At 36.4% G+C, this 16,422-nt stretch overlaps 1 long non-coding RNA gene across 1 annotated transcript in view; it reads left to right on the top strand.

The window, feature by feature from the left end:
* Window positions 1–1,826: 1,826 nt before the first annotated feature.
* Window positions 1,827–16,422, top strand: part of LOC136040907 (uncharacterized) — a 48,191-nt gene continuing 33,595 nt past the window's right edge. The window contains exon 1 of the long non-coding RNA XR_010620913.1: window positions 1,827–1,934. This is a non-coding gene — a long non-coding RNA (uncharacterized LOC136040907). The remainder of the gene's footprint in view (window positions 1,935–16,422) is intronic.

Raw genomic sequence — 16,422 nt, forward strand, 5'->3', positions numbered from 1 at the left:
TTTAATGCTACTCCATCTTTCCAGTTGAAAAAAACTTTTTCATATTTATTTTCTCATTTTTTTTAAAATAATGCTAGAAAATGCTGCGCCCCCTTTACGGAAATCTTCTTCCCCCATGGAAAATTTCCCCACATAGCCCCCTCTTCTCAACCCCCCCCCCTCCCAACCAAAAAAATCCCCCTGAAAACGCCTCTACATTTCCCAATAACCATTAATATATGTAAACATTGGTCAAAATTTGCAACTTGCAGCCCCTCCCACGGGGACTGTGGGGGAGTAAGTCGTCCCCAAAGACATAGTTATAAAGTTTTTCGACTATGTTGAATAAAATGGCTATCTCAGAATTTTGATCCGACTACTTTGGGAAAAAATGAGCGTGGGAGGGGGCCTAGGTGCCCTCCGATTTTTTTGGTCACTTAAAAAGGGCACTAGAAATTTTCATTTCCGTTCGAATGAGCCCTCTCGCAAGACCCTAGGACCACTGGGTCGATATGATCATCCCTTGGAAAAATAAAAAAAAAATAAACACGCATCACGTGATTTGTCTTCTGGCAAAAAATACAAAATTCCACGTTTTTGTAGATAGGATCTTGGAACTTGTACAATAGGGTTCTCTGATACGCTGAATCTGATGGTGTGATTTTCATTTAGATTCTATGACTTTTAGGGGGTGTTTCACCCTATTTTCTAAAATAGGGCAGATTTTCTCAGGCTTGTAACTTTTGATGGGTAAGACTAAACTTGATGAAACTTGTATCAGCATTAAAATACGATTCTTTTGATGTAACTATTGGTATCAAAATTCCGTTTTTTAGAGTTTTGGTTACTATTGAGCCGGGTCGCTCCTTACTACAGTTCGTTACCACGAACTGTTTGATAGTATTACTACTACAATTACTACTACTGCGACAACTTGCACCTGCAACTATTTGCGAGTGTGAGTTTGACAACTTGCGATTGCAACTGATTGCAACTGCGACTCTGACAATTTGCAATTGTTACTACTGCTACTTCTACTACTACTACTACTCTCTGTTGTAACTACTACCTCTATAGCCGCTGCTTCAAATAATATTACTACTAGTGAGCTAAATCAAAAGAGTTCAAGGACATCGAGGTGGTCAAAATGACATAATATGCAAAATTTCAGGAACGGAATAGGGTGCTATGGTAAATTTTCAGAGTAAGGTGAGGGGTATATAAATCTAGAACAAAACACCATGTACATCCGAGTTTGTCAAAATGTGGTATCTGTGATATAACAGGAACGGTTAAGCGTATGAAGTTAAAACTTCCAAAGTATGTTGAGGGGATTTCGAACTGAATCGCTATACGCATCTAAGCTTGTCAAAAGGGTGTATCTACCACATCTCAGGAATGGCTAAGGGAATTTAGTTGAAGCAGCAAACCAAAGCCTTGATTCTTAAGCAGATAAACCCAAATATTATTTAATAATGTTACTACAGTAACTAATTTAAAAAAAAATATTTCAATTAAAAATGAACAGATATTAACCTAAAAATTTCTTTCGACAAAAGATGTTATTCAAAGAAAAGTAAAGAGCTACGTTAAACCAAAGACGAGGAGAAATAAACTAAAATAATAATTCAAGCATACAACCAAAATCAACAGACAGGATTAGAGTGACACCCTTCATGCTCAAAGGATCAGAATATTTTTTCCAATTTAGTTAAAACAAAACACAATCAGACCTGGATTTACCAATAGGCCCATTAGGCCGGGCCAAGGGGCACAATAAATAATCACTGAGTTACTTTTTTTCTTAGTTAAAACTGAACTGACATGATTTTTTTTTGTCAAATTGCCAGGCTTGCTCCACCGCTGCGCTGCCTACTCACAGAAAAGTGATTTCAAAACAACACAGGAATTCCGTGGCTACTTATAAACTGTCAAATGTCTCCCAAGAATGACAGGTGAGAGTTCAGTATCACCTCTATTTTATTACTTTTGGCTCATCAGTTGTGATCTGTTCAGTGCTTCCTCTATCCCGCAATTTTCAGGGATTTCCCCAAATACTTCATAAAAACGAAGTGGCAAAAACTCTTGGGCCTAGGAGGTCCAAACCTGTAAATTCGGCCCTGAACACAATTTAAATATTTTCTCTCTTATAGCGTTAATAAGTCCAGAATTGTTGGAGCTTTCAGGAATTACTATTAATTTATTAAACCGTTATTCTTGATTCATTTCCTCTTTTCAGTAATCTATTATGGTGATTTTTAGGTTTTACGTTGATGTTAAGACAAATAAAAACAAATACCTCAAAATAAAAGAAAGAAATCAGTAAAGTGCAAATGATGTTCTTGTCTTTGGAAGGCATACTCATGTTTTTTGGTAATTTATATTTGTTTTAAGTTTGGAATTTTTATCTATTGTAATTTCTGTCCGTTTTGTGTTTTATGCTTGAGTTATTATTTGATTTTATTTCTCCTCATTCTCGGTTTAATGTTGCTATTCACTTTTCCTTAAAATTGAAGTGACATTAAAACTTGAAAGAGTGGATATTATTCTACAAACTATGGGGGCTGCCCTCTTTTCAACCCACTGCTCTTTGGGGAAAGGTTGACTTTTGTCTTTAATGTCTAAGCAACGACTACTCAAGCACAAATGCATTTACAGATACTTTGAATATATCACTATAAAACTTCAGCATAAGAAAGGGGATTGAGGAGGTAGCACCCACCTAATGTACCGAATGATTTCTGTTCTTTTAATAATTAGTGTCGCCTTCTATTTCATTTGAAACTACCCTTTCTTTTTCTACATTTTAACTTAATTTGTGAGCATACAGAATGGAAAATGGAATTCATCCGTCTTGTTTACGTAACAAACGAGTCTCATAATTTTTTGAAGAAAAAAGTCTCAAAAACAGGAACGGCTATTCTCAGTTTCTAGCCATGTATTACATAGATTTTGGTTTCCAGAATAAACGAAGACAATTTTTCTTACTTTTCTCTGCCAGTTTTAAAATTCAATGGAACTAAAAGTTTGAATTTGAGACGTTTGCCCAGTTTCTTACATTAGTGCATTTGGCACAAATTGTTGGGCCTCTTCCATGGTATACAGGCCCAAAATAGTGAAATCAGAGTGCTCCAATTTTGAGATTACCATGAGACAGGTGGAATATAATTGCTATTCTGACATGTAAAGGTAATGGGCTGTGCATTCTAACTGGATCACACCAGGGAGCAGTGTCCTATCCAGGATTTTGTTTGGGGAGAGGGGATATTTTTTTCGGGGTTAGGGGAGTTGGAAAAAACTTCAAAGAACACATCAAAATTGTTAATTTGTATTTATGTTACGTTTTTATTATTCGGACAAGTATTTTGGAGGGGGATTCAAATCCCCTTGCCCCCAGGATACAACCTTGTCCTGGAGCAATTTTGCAATCCATGTATGACATACTACCACCACCAAGAGCCCTGCCACACCCCATACCGTGCACTTTGCACAACGTATGACGCACTTCAGCCAAGCGTGATGTGTGCGTGCCTGTAGCCTACATATAATTTTCAAACAGACCAATCCTTCGTAAAAACACTACATGAAAATACTATGCTCATCTATTTTGTTGGATATCCAATTTCAAAAAGCAAGAATATAGTCCAGAAAATATAAATTTAAAGTGTATGTAATTCCAGAGACCTAAAACTCTTGTTTACACTCTACAAAAATATTATTTGGAAACACATTTATAATAAAAATAAAGATAAAACATATAGACTATAAGCGGTAGGATGTCCCACTCATATGAAATCCTGGGATTTCGTACCTACAATAAAATTTGATAGGAATAGTAAGACATTTTGGCAGAGCAAATAGTAAATAAAAAAAGTAATAAAAACAGACATATAATATGAAAATACATAAAAGCTATAGAGAAAATGACAACTATCTGAATATTCCATAAAAGGGACAGGTCCAAATCCTACCATCCTCTGCTCATGTACGTACCTGAGACACAGCTAAAGTAATTTAATTCTGAAATAAATTAGGAATGATTATTCCATTTAACAAAACAGATTTAGTTTTTACCCAAGATTCCTAAGAATATCAATAAAAAGAAAGGAAAGTAAGCAAGTAATCCCAATCGGTCGTATAAATCATACTAGAGTAAGCTATTCTGATTTCTGCGAAAAGTAATTTCGATAGATCAGATTAGTTATATTGTCAACGACGCTTTGTTATATCATTAAATAGAGATTTGTTTTAACTAATTCAAGGTGCACAGGATTGAGCGCATAACAGTGAACTTCCGGTACGTGCTTCAGCATTTCTATAAAGTCATCGAAAAGGCAAAAATAAAATCTGACATTTTCGACAGCCATTACAATTTCGTATTAATCACGACTTGAGCCTCATAAGTATGCATATTAAGTTGGACGACATTTCGCTCTTCATAAATCCTCGTCTGCTCTTGAGGGGGTCCTAAATCGCCAATCTCTAATGAACGCTAAGCCCTCAATTAAATTGGGACTCATCAGGGGACTTTGTCGATAAACAGCATTTTACACAACTAAGGTTAAAGGGCGGGTGCAAGGTGCGTCTTTCCAGCCTTACTTAAAGCATGCAAGATTTAATTGAAAATTTGAAGGTTTACCGCCCGCTTACGTTTGCTGCGAGATGAGGAAAGTTTTGCTTTGGTGGTCGATTATTAGCGCAGTGTTTTAGTATGCAAATTAATCAAGAAACTGACGCATACTATGCATGGGTAGAAGATATGGATCAATATGACCGATTTTGCCCAGTCAAACAACTTGGCTTTGACAATAAGGGTGTGCCTTTTCTAGCCACTATTTTAAAACAAGAGAAAAAGAATGAAGTGGGATGAAGGCATAGTGAGTAGAAAAGAAATAATGATTAGCCGGTTGCCTGTTCACTGCTAGAAAAATGAAGAATTATATCCACAGTGGCGTCAACACACACAAATTTAGGTGAAAAAGAGGGCAAAAGGCATTTTTTGAAAGGGATTTTACGGCAAAACTTGTAATTTTCTTAAATTTTCTCAATGCATTTACCAACAAATTGATTTTCAGGTGAAAGCAGCCTACCCCCAAAATACGTATTTTTCAAATTCTAAGGAGAACGGGAAAAAATGTAGGGCTGTCACGTACCCCCTTCCCTTGCCTTGATGCTGCTTTATGTCCAAGAAAAGAATTTGCAGAAAAAAAGTTGTATTTGATGCACGGTTGCATAGTAACCCAATTATGAAACATAATAATAACTAAATAATCATTTACACAAGTGAACAGATATAAGTAATACAAAGTCAGTTGAAAATCAAACAGAGAAGAAAGAAAAAACGAATTGTGTTAGGCTTGGAAATTTGAATCTTCTTATATATAAATGGTCACGAAACAGAACATGTCTTATTTTCTGTCCGGGTAGGCAACTTCATTTAATCCAAGAATAAATCTCTAATAGCTTCACATTTATAAAAAAAAAAAAACAATAGAAAAAATATAAATTGAAAAGAGATTCCATTATCCATATTCAATGTTTGTTAAATCTAAAAACGTAACAAACAATATCTGATTTTCGACGCTTAAGGCACTGAATCTTAATAAGTATAAATCGCGAAAAAATTGTCCTTCGGCAGTGTTGTGTTAGAGTTTTTTCCATACTTTAGACTAAAAACACTAAAACAGGACCTACTTAAGGAAATAACTCCGAGGAGGTTTGGGTTGCAAATACCCAAAAAGACGAACAATAAGATATATACAAAAAACAACTTCGAAAATGGTAGGAATCAAAGAACTCTGAGGAGGAGATGGGTCATTGCAAGGTGCGTCTTTCCATCCTCACTTAAAGCATGCAAGAATTAATTGAAAATTTTAAGGTTTACCGCCCGCTTAGATTTGCTGTAAGATGAAACATGGGCGGCACATCTGAGGAAATGCGTCATGAACGTGCGTGGGAAGAACACACTTTGCACGTGCCTGGATGTATATATGATTTTATATTACAATGAGTTACTACTTTTGACTGCTTGAGCCAGTCATGAACTCAGGGGAGGCCCTTGGACCTATAATCGTAACTTGATTGTTTAAAAGTTACTCTGGTAATTTGTTCTGTTTCCCATATCATTTGCTTTTTTTATTTGTGCCCTATTCCTGAAATACTGGATCATTTCAAAATAAATTAAAATGTACGCGCATGGGCACATTTGAAAATTTTTATTCTCCGTGATGAATGTAAGCCAACAACCCGAAACTAATTTTGTTGAAGTAGAAGTAGAGGCAGCAGCCCTAATATTTTCAAGTTTTAGAGACCAGGAATTAAACATGCTCGCTTTCCTAATATCGAATCCTACGTTTAAACCATTGGTAAAACATGACTTACAGCCGTTACAGCAGGGGCTCTGGAGGGTCTTGTCATTTCCCATGGCTAATTTATCTTACTCTTAGACTATATTGAATAAAATAGATAGTTCATAATTTTGATCATATGTCTTTGGGGGAGGGGACTACAAAGGGGAGAAAGAGGGTTAGTTGTCATACCACCTGTACGATCTACGTGTCTTCCTCACAACCACTTTTGACTCTAAAAAGGGCACTAGAACTTTTAACTTCCAATTGAATGAGTCCCCCCTCCCGCAATTTTTACAACCAGCTTCATTATGAAAAAAATAGATTTGAGCCTGATCAATTCTTATTATAGGCGATGCTAGAGCGCTACTTCTGATAACACTACTCGAGTAACAAAGCTTTGTCTTGTTTTTACTTAATTAAAACAAAATCAAAAATGGAAGTTTCCAAATACCAGTAGCTGCAGTCAAAGTCCCCAGTAACCACAGCTGCAAGTAGTCACAGTCTCCAAGTAGTCGCAGGAGAAGTCGCAAGTAAGTAGTTGCCATTACAAGCAATCTTAGTCACTGGCGTAAGTCACAGTCTCCAAGTAGTCGTAGGAGAAGTCGCGAGTAAGTCGCAACTGTAAGTAGTTGCCATTACAAGGATTCTTAGTCACAGGCATAAGTCACAGTCTCCAAGTAGTCGCAGGAGAAGTCGCAAGTAAGTCGCAACTGTAAGTAGTTGCCATTACAAGCATTCTTAGTCACAGGCGTAAGTTACAGTCTCCAAGTAGTCGTAGGAGAAGTCGCAAGTAAGTCGTAACTGTAAGTAGTTGCCATTACAAGCATTCTTTGTCACAGGCGTAAGTCATCGTAGTAACAGAAACAATTACTCACAATCAAAAGTAGTCGCAGTTGCAGTCATGATAGAAGTAGAAGCAATTGTGGCCCTGAAAGTTACAAACTTAATACCCTTATCCGGTAGTAATATATTGCACATACGACTTTTTGATAGTTTGGATAGTTCAACGTTACCCTTAACATTCCCCAAAATTTCATCTAAATACCATAAGCCTTGTTGGATTGACCCAGGAACAAAAATTCCCCACTTTCCCAGTCACAAACCCCACCTGCGAAAAATAGACGAACTGCATGATTGACATTTCTTGCCCCTGGGGGCTCTGGGGGGCATGGTGTCCCAGGAGGCATAGCTATTAGACCTTTTGACGATTTTGAACTAATGGGTCTTCGAATTTCAACTAGTACTAGGAAATAAGGGGGGGGGGGGTTGGATTCCCACCGATCACTCTGGAATATCCCCTGCAACATGCCTATAAAGTCTTAGCCTATTACCCTCAGTCATTCCTTGAATATTGTTTATACGTCCTTCTGGCAACCATCCTGCCTATAATGTGTTCTGATTTTATTTGACGTCCCCCTCAACTTTTCTTGAAAGATTCAAACTAAAATTTTAGGCTTTTTTGGTGACCCAGGATCAAACATGGCAAATTTCCCCAACAAAAGGCCTTAGGCTATATATAAAAGCACTGGGCAGCTTGTATAGCTAATATCCCTGGCTCCAAAGACTGTGTAGGTTTTTTTTTTATCTCCAAAGGCATAGTTATTTGACCGCTTTTGAACAAGAAGGCTATTTCAAAATTTTGATCGCAAGTCATTGGGAGAGGATGCTAAATGGGCATGGGTGGGGGCTGGTTACCCTCCGACCACTTTTGACAAACCCCTCGGCATGCTCTAAAAGTTTCAACTTAATACCCTCAGCCACTATTAAGATATTGCATATACACTTTTTAATAAACTGGGTTTACATAGTGTTTTTGGATTTAGTTTAAAATACGCATCAACATTACCCAAAGCTTTACGTTAGTGTTCTTAGTCTTTTCAAAAACGCTTAGAATCAAATATCTCTCCTTTCCCCAATAATAAATCCTGCATGTAAATAATGGAAAAATCACGCAATTTGCAATCTTTGCTCCAAGACTGTGGGGGTAGGACATCCCCAGAGGCATAGTTACTAGACCTTTTAACTATTATGAAAGAAATAACTTTTTCAAAATTTTGGTTGGTGTTGAAGGGAGGGGTATCTAAAATTATAAGGGGACTGGTTGCCCTCCAGTCACTCTTCAACATCACCCACAATATACCTTAAAAGTTATAACCTAATAACCTCAGGCGTTCCTTAGATATCACTGATAAACATTTGGACAACCAGCATGCACATATTGTGCTTTGATTTTTTCGACAATCCTCTCAACATTTCCTTAAGATTTCACCTTAATATCATAAGCCTTTATGGAGCCCCATGATCAAAAGTACCCCCTTTCCCGATAAAAAGTTTTCTTTATAAATCATAAGCAACTTGCATAACTTACAGCCCCCAAGGGCTATGGGGGTCAAGTCAACTCTAGAGGAATAGTTATTTGACCCAATATACGTACGCAGGAATTTGTTTTGGGAGGAGGGAACCAGTCCCACAAAACCCATATTTGGTGAGAAGTATCAGAAAACTATGGGAAATAAAAAATTGTGGGATTTCGGGGTCCCCAGACCTGGAGCCCCCCTTCCCTGAATGACCCTTTGATTATTTTGAACAAAATGGCTATATCTAATTTTGATCGGATTTTTAAGGGGAAATTGAGCTTGGAGGACGGGTGTTGAAACTATAATCACTTTTGACTCAAAGAAAGTCCAGTTGAACTTTCATTTCTAATCGAATGCACCCCCTTAAAAGTTTGCGAGGCCACTCCTTCCATATGAGTGGCTCAGGGGAAAAGTAATCGAAAAATGCTAAGATTATGTTCAAATCTTATTACCTTTTAACATAGGAAGCGCTAGAGCGTTGTCTCTGACGGACTTTATATGTAGGTTAAATATATAAAAAAACAAGTTTTTTAACGGAAAGTAAGGAGCGACATTAAAACTTAAACGAACAGAAATTACTTGGTATGTGAAAGGGGCTGCTTCCTCATTAACGCCCCGCTCTTTACGTTAAAGTTTGACTCTTTTTCTTAACTCTACTTTTTAAAACAGTAAAAAACTTTAGCGTAAAGAGCGGGACGTTGATGAGGAAGCAGCCCCTTTCACACACTAAGTAATTTCTGTTCGTTTTAAGTTTTAATGTCGCTCCTTACTTTCCATTAAAAAACTTGTTGTTTTTTTATTTAATTTCTGAACGTTTTTGAATCAATGCATGTTTTGATTTTGGCTCTCCGCAGATGAATAATTAAAACGAAATTTGCATATTTATTTTTTTGGATAAATGGCTTTCTCATAGTTTTTATCGAACGATTTCGAGAAAAAAAGGAGCGGGGGAGGAGGCCTAGTTGCCCTCCGGTTTTTTGGTTACTTAGAAAGGCAACTAGAACTTCTAATTTTTTACGAATGTTTTTATTAGTAAAAGATATAAGTAACTTATAAATTAGCTTACGTAACAATCTTCTGTATTCTCATGTTTTTATTACGTATATGAGGGGGTTCACCACCTCGTCAGTACCTCGCTCTTTACACTAAAGCTTAAATTTTGTCCCAATTTCTTAAGAATAACCCCTGAATCACAAAAGCCGTAGAATAAATAGTTGAAATTACTAAAAATACTTTAGCGTAAAGAGCAAGGTATTAGGAGGAGGTGAGCCCATCATAACCGTAATAATTTCTGTTCGTTTTAAGTGGTTTTAATTCTGCTCCTTACTTTCAGTTGAAAAAACTTTTTCATTGTTTTTTTTAAATAATGCTATAAAATCCTGCGCTCCCTTCAGGGAAATTTTCTTCCCCCGTGATAACTTCCTCAAAGAAAAGTTCCCCTAACATATCCCCCTCTTTTCAACCCCCCCCCCTCCCCAAACCAAAAAATCCCCCTGAAAACGTCTGTATACTTCCAAATAACCCTTAATATATGTAAGCACTGGTCAAAGGTTGTAACTTGTAGCCCCTCCCACGGGGACTGTGGGGGTGTAAGTCGTCCCGAAAGACATAGTTATAAGGTTTTTCGACTACGCTGAATAAAATGGCTATCTCAGAATTTTGATCTGGTGACTTTAAGAAAATAATTAGCGTTGGAGGGGACCTAGGTGCCCTCCAATTTTTTGGTTACTGAAAAAGGGCACTACTTCCTAAGATGTTCCTGTAGTGTCCTTCGGAAATACCTCCCTGTAAATAGTGTGCTTTGATTTTGTTTGATATCTCCTTGACATTTTCTAAAAGTTGCACCTTAATTATTCTTAGCCTTTTTGAAGACTCGGGATCAAACATCCCACCTTCCCCCTATCACCAACCTTGTATATAAACAATGGGCAACTTATATAAGCTACAACACTTGCCCCGGGGCTGTAGGGTTAAGTCATCCTCGATTCCCCGGAGGCATAGTTCTTTGACTTTATCGAATATTTTGAATAAGATGGATATTACAAAATTTTTATTGGGTATCTTTGGAGAGACAGAAGCTAAAAAGGGAATCGGATGAGTACTGGTTGCCCTCTATCTACTTTTTAAAATCTTCCTCAACACACTCTGAAAGTTTAAACCTAATACCCTTAGTTGTTCTTGTGGTGTTGTAGATATTCTTTTTTGATAAACAGGATGCACATGGCATCTTTCTTTTTTTTTTATGGTGTCCCTTATTGTTTCTTGAACTTTCACTTTACACACCTAAAATAAAAATCCTTCCTTTTCCTAATGATAAATCGAGCATTCAAAAAAAGGGCAAATTGCATAATTTCCAATTTTTACACTGTGGGGTATTGCATCCCAGGAGGCATAGTTACCAGACCTTTCGACTATTTTGAACAAAATTGCTTTTTCACAAGTTTGATCAGTGATGAGGGGAGGGAGCATCTGAAAAAGTGGGGAGCTCAGTTTACCCTTCGATAACTCTTCAGCCTCCCCCTCGACATTCTATGAAGTTTTAAAGTTGATACCCGCGGAAATTCCTTAGATATTGACGATATGTCCTTCTTACAATCAGGACGCACACAGTGTGATATATTATATTGAGCATACCTTTCCAAAGCTTTGGGGGGTCATGTATTTTCCATAGGCATAGTTATTTGAGTTTTTGACTATTATAAACAACATTTCTATTGCAAAATTGAATCTTGATTAATTCCCACTACATATGTATCTAACTCTTTGTATCTAACTCTAAGAATTTGATTCCCTTGTCAGAACACGGTAAAAACCTAATTCATATATTTCAGATTCTAGGGTACCACTTACAAGCTTATTGTAGTGTCTGTGTTTGGCTGATAAATTTTCGCTACATAGGTCTCTAACTCTAAAAAGAATTCAGCTCATCTCCCAGACTATGGTTAAAACTTAATTCATTTATTTCAAACTCTAGTATACCATTTGTGACCTGATAGTAGTGTCTGTGTTTGACTGAATCTTGATAAATTTTCGCTACATAGGTCTCTAACTCTAAAAAGAATTCAGCTCATCTCCCAGACTATGGTTAAAACTTAATTCATTTATTTCAAACTCTAGTATACCATTTGTGACCTGATAGTAGTGTCTGTGTTTGACTGAACCTTGATAATCTCCCACTCCATATGTCTCTAACCCTAAAAAAGTTTGATTAACCTCTCTCAGACTTCGGTAAAATCCCGGTTCATCTATTTCAGACCTCCAATCACTTTCGACTATAGAAATCCGCACAAGCCCGTTCAATTTCTGATCGATTGAGCTTTTTTCGAAGTTTTTACTTCAACAAATGACCATCTCAAAGTTTTTGTCACATAAATTTCAGGAAAAAACGAGGTATGGGGGGTATCCTCCTTCTGATCACTTTGAATCTTAAAAGAGGCACTAAAACTTCTAATTACCAGTCCAATGAGCCCCTTCCAAAATTCATGCGATCACCCTTTCTATGTAAACCCCTATATGCCCGCAGGGTTGCTTACACTATATCCCTTAGCTTGAGGGCTGTGAGGGGTTGTCATCCTCAAAGACATAATTTTTGGACCTTTAATTACGTTGAAAAAAAACTATTTGAAAATTTTGATTGGATGTGTTTGGGGAATTTTGAATTTTTTGCCAGAAGAAAGATCATGGAGGCTTGTTTATTTGTTCTTATTTTTCCAGGGGTGATCGCATTGACCCAGTCGTCCTAGAAAAAACAAGTTTTTCAATTAAAAATAATTAGCAACGTTAAAACTTAAAATGAACAGAAACTATTCCGTATATAAAGGGCATTTGCTCCTCATCAACACCTCGCTCTTTACATTGTTTGAAAAAAGTTACCTCGAACTGTTTAAAAAGACAAAAGCTATAACTTGTTATATTTATTCCCATGAAAAAGACCGTGTCAATAAACAACGAACAGAAAGTAATTTTAAAAACTTTTTCCACAGACTAAGTTTTTCAAAGAAAAGTAAAGATCTCTATTAAGCCAAAAAGGAGCCGAGATAAAGTCAAATAATCTTCCAAGTATAAAACTACCACAAATCACTATCACTAAATAAATACAATTCAAAACGAGCAGAAATTGAAATGAATAACCGAGTAAAACTCAAAACGCGCACAAATTAAAATAAGTAGGGCTAACAACGCCCAAGTCTTCTTCAGACGAGAACAGAATTTGCATTTTACTGAAAACAAATATGTTGTAATTGTCGGATGTATAACAGTTCAAAATAGGGATGAAACCTTTTAATCGACAGTGAACAGATATAAACTTTTTAACTGGATATCTCGAACACATATACAGTGTTCATCAACAGTTTTACTCATCATCATCAGTTTTACTGCTGATGATGAACACTGTATATGTGTTCGAAATATCCAGTTAAAATTTTATATATGTTCACTGTCGATTAAAAGGTTTCATCCCTATTTTGAACTGTTATACTTAGTCATGGAAAGGCAGTGTGGTCTTCGAAGTTATCTACGTTTCAATTGTCTTCACTTCTGTTACTTAAGTAAATGAAAAATAATATAACTTTAAGAAAATTAATATTAAGTATAATTGTGTGTATCAAACTGACAATCCACTGTCATTTGTCTTTTCTTTCTTTCTTTTTCAATTTCGTTGGTTAATTCACCATTATAACCAATCCATCTCCCAAGGTACTTAAATTCCTTGGCCAATCCAAGTTCTCTTTGCTGTCCAGTGTCAGCAGAGAGTCAGATTTAGCCATGATCTTCGTCTTACTGACATTCACTGTAAGCCCTACTATTTCAGTTTTGTCTCTTATGCGTCAAGCAGCTTCTGCAGTCGCTGTTGCGCCTCTTCAAGAAGACGAATGTTGTCAGCGGAGTCAAAGTAAGGGATCTGTCAGCTGCAAAACTTCACCCCATACTTTGAAAACTGCCTTAGAATGTAGTCCATAACAACAACAAACCGGTTTGGGGATAGGGCACATTCCTGTTTAATACCAGATATTATCTTGAAGATAGGTTAATCAGGTTATCCACAATAATTCAAAATCTTCCATAAAATCCTTAGATAAACATGATTAAATGTCTATTCAAAATCAATAAAGCTTGTCCATTTTTGTATCATTTCCCAAACTCTTTAACCATTAGTCTAAGAATGAAAACAAGGTCAAAGCAAGACCTATTAGGGCGAAAGTTGATTTCCTCCAGTTGTCATTGACTAGCACGTAGCCCTTCAAGAAGAGTTTGACCAGTATGCCCCTGGTCCAATCCTTTAGGACTGCCTCTTTATTGTTGATGACCACCAGAAGATCCCACCGAATCCATTCTGCCGTGATCCCATCGAATCCAGAGCCACATCCATTTTTCAACTTTTTCACTGCTGTCGTCACTTCTTTTTTACTGAGGGGGGGGGAGTCAGTACTTAAATCAACTAGTATAAAAGGTCGTATCAACGATGGGTCTGGAGCGACTAAATGATTTGGCATTAATGAGGAATGAACGACAAGAATTAGAAGCAATCAAATGGGACAAAATAATGAATAATTTTGTGGAGGCTAAAGTAAGAAAATCAAGATTTCGCTCAGAGCGTGAGAGATACTAGAAGCACTACTGGTAACTTAAAACTTAATAAATTTTAAATATTTTAGATCAGCATCAATTTTCGATTCTTTTGATGTATTTATTGTTATCAAGACTCCGTTTCTTAGGTTTCGGCTACTATTGAGCCTTGTCGTTCCTTTCTCACTGTTCATTACTACAAACTGTTTGAAATAGTGATTTCTGTTCATTTTAAATTTGAATTATCATTCGACCCTATATTTGCTCGTCTCTGGTTTAATGTAACTCCTTTGTTTTCTTTGAAATACTCATTTTTGAAAAAGAGAAATTAATGAATTACGTGTTTTTTTAAATTAATATTACTTTTTTGTTTAGGCTAAGAAAAAAAAGAATTGTAAAATTTTTGTCAGTGTTTCAGCTTAAGAATTAAGATTTTTTGCTTGCAATTTATATTTCCGATACGATTTTGCAACCAATTTTTATAATAGTTCAACCATAGAGTTGTGACTGGATAGGAAATGGGAGCAAATGTGCTGGAAATCTGTTTAATCTTGTGCCTTAAATTAAATATGAAAAAAACAAGTTTTTTAAACTGCAAGTAAGGAGCGACATTAAAACTTAAAACGAACAGAAATTATTCCGTATATAAAAGGGGTTGACCCCTCCTCAAAACCTCTTTACGCTAAAGTTTGACTCTTTCTCTCAACTCTACTTTTTAAAACAATAAAAAACTTTAGCGTAAAGAGCAAGGCGTTGAGGAGGGGTCAATCACTTTTATATACGGAATAATCGCTGTTCGTTTTAAGTTTTAATGTCGCTCCTTAATTGTAGTTTAGCAAACTTGTTTTTTTATTTAATTTCTGAACGTTTTTTAATTAATGCATGTTTTGATTTTGGCTCACCGCACATGCGTAATTAAAACGAAATTTACATATTATTTTGTTTTTGGCTAAATGGATTTCTCATAGTTTTTATCGGACGATTTTGATAAAGAAAAGGGGTGGGCGAGGAGGCCTAGTTGCCCTCCAATTTTCGGCTGCTTAAAAGTGCAACTAAATTTTTTTATTTTTTTACGAATGTTTTTGTTAATAATAAACATATGTACCTTGCGAATTAACTTACGTAATGAATTTCTATATTTGTGTATTTTTATTACGTATATGAGGATGTTCACCCCCTCGTCAATACCTCGTTCGTGACACTAAAGCTTGAATTTTGTCCCAAATCTTTAAGAATGACCCCTGAATCATAAAGGCCTTAGAATAAATGGTTGAAATTCCTAAAAATACGTTAGCGTAAAGAGCTAGGTATGGTGGAGGAAACGAACACCCTTATATACGTAGTATTTTATGTTCGTTTTAAGTTTTAATGCTGCTCTTTACTTGCAATTGAAAAAAAAAATCATTTTCTCATTGTTTTTTTTTAATAATACTAGAAAATCCTGCGCTCCTTTCATGGAAATTTTCTTCACTCGTGATAAATTCCTCCATGGAAAGATCCTCCCACGTAACCTCCTTCCCGCGACCCACCCCCACCCCAACGCGAAAATGCCCCTCGAAAACGTCTGTACACTTCACAATTAATAATTGCTATATGAAAGCAATGGTCAAAGTTTTGTAGCTTGCAGCCCCTTCCTCGGGGACTGGGGGGATAAGCCATCTCCAAAGACATATTTATTAGGTTTTCGACTAAGTTGAACAGAATGGCTATTTCAAAATTTTGATCTGGTGATTTTGGGGAAAAATGTGCTTGGGAAGGGGACTAGGTGCCCTCCAATTTTTTGCTCCCTTAAAAAGGGCACTAGAACTTTCAGTATCCTTCAGAATGAGCCCTCTCGTGACATTCTAGGACAACTGGGTCGATACGATCAGGGAAAAAAACATATAAACACGCATTCGTGATTTGTCTTCTGGCAAAAATACAAAATTTCACAGTTTTGTTGATAGAAGCTTAAAACTTCTACAGTATGGTTCTCTGATACGCTGAATCTGACGATGCGATTTTCGTTAATATTCTATGACTTTTTAGGATGTTCCCCTTATTTTCTAAAATAAGACAAATTTTCTCAGGCTTGTACCATTTTATGGGTTTGACTAAACCTGATGAAACTTACATATTTAAAAGCAGCATTAAAATGCGATTCTTTTGAAGTAATTATTGGTATCAAA

Source organism: Artemia franciscana, chromosome 21, assembly GCF_032884065.1.
Source record: "Artemia franciscana chromosome 21, ASM3288406v1, whole genome shotgun sequence".
In the NCBI taxonomy this organism is placed as follows: domain Eukaryota; kingdom Metazoa; phylum Arthropoda; class Branchiopoda; order Anostraca; family Artemiidae; genus Artemia; species Artemia franciscana.